This window comes from Microtus pennsylvanicus, chromosome X, assembly GCF_037038515.1.
Source record: "Microtus pennsylvanicus isolate mMicPen1 chromosome X, mMicPen1.hap1, whole genome shotgun sequence".
Classification (NCBI taxonomy): Eukaryota; Metazoa; Chordata; class Mammalia; order Rodentia; family Cricetidae; genus Microtus; species Microtus pennsylvanicus.
This window is the reverse complement of record NC_134601.1, coordinates 105459341-105464902: the sequence shown is the minus strand read 5'-3', so window position 1 is coordinate 105464902 and position 5562 is coordinate 105459341. Positions and strand designations below refer to the sequence as shown.

The 5562-nt window shown below is 43.5% G+C and overlaps 1 pseudogene; it reads left to right on the top strand.

The window, feature by feature from the left end:
• The first annotated feature begins 673 nt into the window (after nucleotides 1-673).
• LOC142841614 (SH2B adapter protein 1 pseudogene) lies at nucleotides 674-2576 on the top strand (annotated as a pseudogene).
• The last annotated feature ends 2986 nt before the right edge of the window (nucleotides 2577-5562 follow it).

Here is a 5562-nt window from a genome sequence, read left to right as displayed (position 1 = left end):
ATTTTCTTTTGTTTCCCATGTTTGTCTTCCTGGTTAGGAACTCTCCATCATGACTCAGTTCTTGCAGGTACCTCCACATAAGGGCTTACCACCCAGGAGTTAGAACCAATAAAGGACTCTCTGCCAGATCTTTTTCACCTGGAGACACTGTATGAGCATATGGCTGTGGCCTAGCAAACCATAGAAGTTCCTCACTTTAGCAGCACACTCAGTCCACAAACACTACTTTCCCTTTCTCTTCTGTCCTTGTCTGCACACAGACACCTTCACATCCTAAGAGTGACGGATGACTTATTTCTGGAGCCACTCTCTGGGATTGTCTGAAGGCTCCCTTGCTTTACTGGGAGTCTGACTACTCTATGGAGTGTAAAATGTTGCACGTCCTCTCCTAGTCTCTCTTAATTAATCCAATTACATGATTATCAGTTAAGAGCCATTAGTGTGGTGGCCATTCTCTTAATTCACAAAAAGGCTTTAGCTGTTCAACTGTGGGTGAGTCTCTTTTCCCGTTTGAGATTGCAACATTTTCCTTAGATAGAAACTACTTCCACTAGCTTGTCCCTGGAGCTGAGCATGGGGTCTGAGATTAATTTGTTGCTGCTCACCCCATGTCTTCTGACTGCCTTCTTCTTTGCTTCTGCTCCTCACAGGCTTTTAATGGGGCTCATCATGAATGGTGTCCCTTCCAAGGAGGAATGGAGCCTTCCATTCTCTGCCAGTGCTGCTACCACCCTCTCCCCCAAGTTGGCAAGAGTTCTGTGAGCACCTTGAGAGGGCTGCTGCCCTGGATCTTGCCCATTACCTCACCTCCCACCCAAAATATACAGAGACTAGAGCAGAAGCTGCCTTTTCTGGATGTTTTGCTGAGCTTTTTCTACAGCACTTTGAAGCTGAGGTGGCCCAGGCCACCATGTTCTTCCCAACTTTTTTGGCCCCATTGAGCCCTGGTGTGGAGATTGCATCACCATATGACTTGTACCTTGACATCTGCAGTGTGGGTGGAGCCCTGATTGGGTTGGGCCCATCTCTATCTTCTGAGGACCTAGCTGGCCCTTTTCCTTCTTCAGTCTCTTCTACCTCTACATAATCCTCAACGTCAAAGCTCAAGAAATACTTTTTCATCCATTGAGTGGGTTTCTCAGTCAGAAGTACTGTAAGAGGTATCCTGTAATGTCAAGGGGGTCATTGATACTTCCACCCCAGCTAGACTTCTGGAGATCAAACCAGGCCCTCCAGTCCTAGGTGGAAACAGCAACTCCAGCTCCTCTGGTCATGCTGGAACAAGTGGTAGGGGATTGGCTAATGATGGTACATCCCCTGGGGAGAGAGATGAACTCACCACTCTGAGAGGCTGAGACTGAGTCATGGAGGGGGATCCTTGAAAGACAGAGCAGGAATAGGACAGAGAGAATAGATGCTCAGTTTTGTGGGGGCTGAAGAAGCTGACCCTGACCCAGCAAAAGTGGGTCATGGAGGAGAGATGACTGGGCTAACCTTAGGGGGAAGGGGGCAGCCTCAGTGACAGAAGTGTCACCTACTGCTCTTAAGTGAAAGAGAAGGAGGAGGCAGAAGTCACTTAGAGTATTTCATATCAGCCAAGGCATCTCAGGCCAAACTCAACATTCCCTGTTCTACTATCATTGATGTCCACACAGCCATAGCCCTAGAGATGCCTGACAAGAAGAACACATTTGTAGTAAAATTAGAAGGCCCTTCAGAGAACATTCTGGAGACACCTGATGCACTTCATGTGAAGGCCTGGTTGCCTGACATCCAGAAGCGCCTAAGCCCAGGACCCTTCCCTGTTATCAGCCCCATATCCTATGACCCTTTGTCTGACCCCTGGGACCTCCTTCCTCACAAAGGATAACACAGACAGTCTGATTTTCCCCTGCCTGAATCATTCAAGGAGTCTTCTCAGCCAGGATCTGCTGCTGAGATCCAAAGAAAGTAATGATCACCTGTCATAGGAGGCTTATGGGGGCCCTTTTGACTGGCCTTCAGCATCCTTCTCCCCTAGTTCTGCCTCCATTGCTGCCTCCCACGTTGACTCAATGGAACTGATTCCCCTAGAATTGCCCCATCGCATTTGCATTATGTAAGGGACAGTTAATCTCCGATCAGCCCCCTACCCTCCCATGGATACTCCAGAAGCAGCCACAAGGACATTCCTGTTCCAGGAGAGTCAGAGGGTGTTGAGGGGGATCAATGCCTCTCAGGATATCCCCATTTCCATGGCATGCTTTGTTGACCCAAGGCTGGAAGGAAGCACTGACTCACATGGTGACTTCCTGGTAGGTAAGAGTGAGAATAGATATGGTGAATATGTCCTCACTTTCAACTTCCATGGCAGGACCAAGCATCTGTGTTTGTCAGTGAATGAGGAGAGTCACTTCCAGGTCAAACATCTGTGGATACAGTCCATTTTCAATATGCTTGAGCACTTCTGAGTGCATCCAATCACTGTGGAGTCTGGAGGCTCCAATGATGTTGCCTTTGTCAGAAATGTGCCCTCCTAGTTGCAGCAGGGCTAGGAGCAGCCTGGGAGCCATACCACGGTGTGCAAGAGTGATTGATGCTGCTCTGTCTGATTCTAGTTATTTTGTGCAAGTACTCAGACAATGGGCCATGCAGCTTTAAACCCATTAGGACTGGTACTCCATGTTGAAGGCAGTCCTTGACCCCTCAGTTTTCCTCCAGTGATGCTATGTTTATAATGATGCAGTAGATACCCAAACCCGTGCAAATTTGCAATTTGGACTTAATGTCACCCTAGACATGCTTATTGGCCATAGACAATACACTGATTCTGTATCACAATCCATGATTGGCCTGCATGCCTATTTCCTACAAGTGTCTGATGTAGCCTTCAAGACCCTTAAACTGTATACCCCAAGACAGTGTTTCCACAATCTTGTCCAACAGGCAGCAGAACCATTTCCTGAATATTTGACCTGTGTCACCAACATTGTTAAAAAGTGTATCCCATCTGGCCCTCCCAAAGATATCCTTGTTAAATAGCTAGCCTGGGAGGGGCTCAATACCATCACCGATACTGCCATTGCACCTCTTATAGATGAAGATATTCATAAATGGGTCTTAGCCACCCATGATATTGAAACACAAAACAGGCTCATTTCTATCCTTACAGCTTCCATCAATGCTTTATTCAATGCCAAACTTGACAAGGATGATAAATCCACACCAACAGACTGTACTTGCTTTGAAATATCTCAGAGTCTGTGTTGTTGCCTCGACATTTTCTCATCCCCTATCCCCTGGGAAACAAGGTTCATATCACAGCCAGCAACAACAAGCCTGCATTAACTACAAAAGACCTCAACATAAATCTAGATACATAGAACATGATAGAATAGAAAGTGGGAAATATCCTTGAACACATTGGCACTCTGCTTCCTGAACAGGAGACAAATAGAGCATGCATTAATATTGACTATTAATAAATTGGATCTCATGAAATTAAAAGTATCGGTAAAGCAAAGAACACAATCAAAAGGACAAAGCAGCATCCTATATAATTGGAAAAGAGTTTCTCCATCTTCACATCTGACAGAGTGCCAATTTCCAAAATATGTAACGAATCTGAGATTCCATCATACACCAGTCAGAATGTCTAAGATTAAACACGCAAGTGACTGCTCATGATGGAGAGGATGTGGAGCAAAATAAAAATTTCTCCACTGCTGGAGTGAGTGTAAGTTTGTACAACTACTTCAAAATTCAATATGGTGGTTCCTCAGAAATTTGAGAACCAATCTACTGCTCGATCCACTAATACCACTTTTGGGCATATACCCAAAAGATGCTCCATCATCCCATAAGGAGACTTGACAACTTGAGCAACTTTATTCATAATATCTATAAACTGGAAACACCTAGGTGCTAATCAGCCTTTAATGGATAAATAAAATTTGGTACATTTACACATGAACTTTTACTCAGCTGTTAAAAAAATGAAATCATGAAATTTGCAGGGAAATCATGGAGCTAGAAAGAAATATCCTCAGTGAGGTAATAGAGGCCCAGAAAGACAAATATGGGATGCACTCAGTCATAAGCACATATTATCTATAAAGTAAAGGATAGCCATGTTCCAATCCACAGATCCAGGGAAGCTAAGTAGCAAGGGCAGCTTAAGTGGGGACGTTTGGATAGCAATGGGAAGGGAAATATAATCATTTTTTGTGGTTGAATTATGGCCAAGTGGGGATGGAACAGCAATTATCTTGTGGTGAGGGTTAATGGGGAGAGTACTGAAAGACAGGCCACAAAAATGATGGGAGGGCATTTCAGGGTGAGGTAGAAACCTATTGCAATGGAAACTCCCAGGATCTACAAGGGTGACTCTAGCTAAGACTTCAAGCAGAAGGGAATATAAAGCCTGAAGTGGCCATCACCATCTCTGGCACTTTCGCTGGCTTATGGGAACCTCTTACTCATATTGATTTGCCTTGTTCAGTGTTAATAAAAAGGAAGGTGCTTAGTTTTATTGAAACTCAATATGCCATGTTTTGTTGATATACATGGAAGGCTTGTCCTTTTCTAAATAGAAATGGAGAATTAGAAGGGGGGGGTGGTTCAGAGTAGAAGGGGGAAAGGGCTTGGGAGGAAACGAAGGAAAAGTAACTGGGGTCAGTATTCAAAATAATAGTAATAATAATAATAACAAGAAAAAAGAACATCTTTCAGGCTAGAGAGATAGCTTAGTGTAGAATTGCTTACTGAACAAGTAAGAGGAACTGAGCTGAATTTACAGTCCTCAAGATAAAAAGCAGACAACATCACATGCTTGTAATCCCAATGCTAGGGAAGGTTACAGAAAAGGATACCTGGAGCTCACTGACAGGTCAGACTACACCAGAGGTTGTCAATTTGTGAGTTATGAACCATTTATTAAACATCTATATCAAAAAACTATTTAAATTATGATTCATGTCAGTAGTAAGGGTAAAATTTTAGAACAGCAATGAAAGTACTTTTATAGTTGGGGGTCACCACAACATGAGGAACTGTTTTAAATACTTGCATCATTATGAAGGCTGAGAACTACTGGTATGGACAGTTGTTGAGATTCAAGTTCAGTGAGATCTCACACATATTCTCTCTCTCTCTCTCTCTCTCTCTCTCTCTCTCTCTCTCTCTCTCTCCTCTCTCCTCTCTCTTTTCCTTTGTGGCAGGGTTTCTCTGTGTATCCCTGGTTATCCTGGAATTCTCTCTGTAGACCAGGGTGGACTCATACTTACAGAGATCTGCCTGCCTCTGCCTCCAGAGTTCTGGTATTAAAAGGGTGAGTCACCACTGCTCTGTACCCACACACACTTAAAATGATAAAAAGTAGGTCTTAAACACCTTAGAGCTAACATTGCATTAAATTAAAAAAATAAACTAAATACTTTGATTTTCAGATGAGGTATAAGATTTAACTTGTGGTGGTTTGAATAAGAATGTTCCCTCCCATAGGTTCACATATTTGAATTCTTAGTATATTCCTACACATATATTTTTATATCAGGGAGTGGAACCATTTGCAAGGATTAGAAA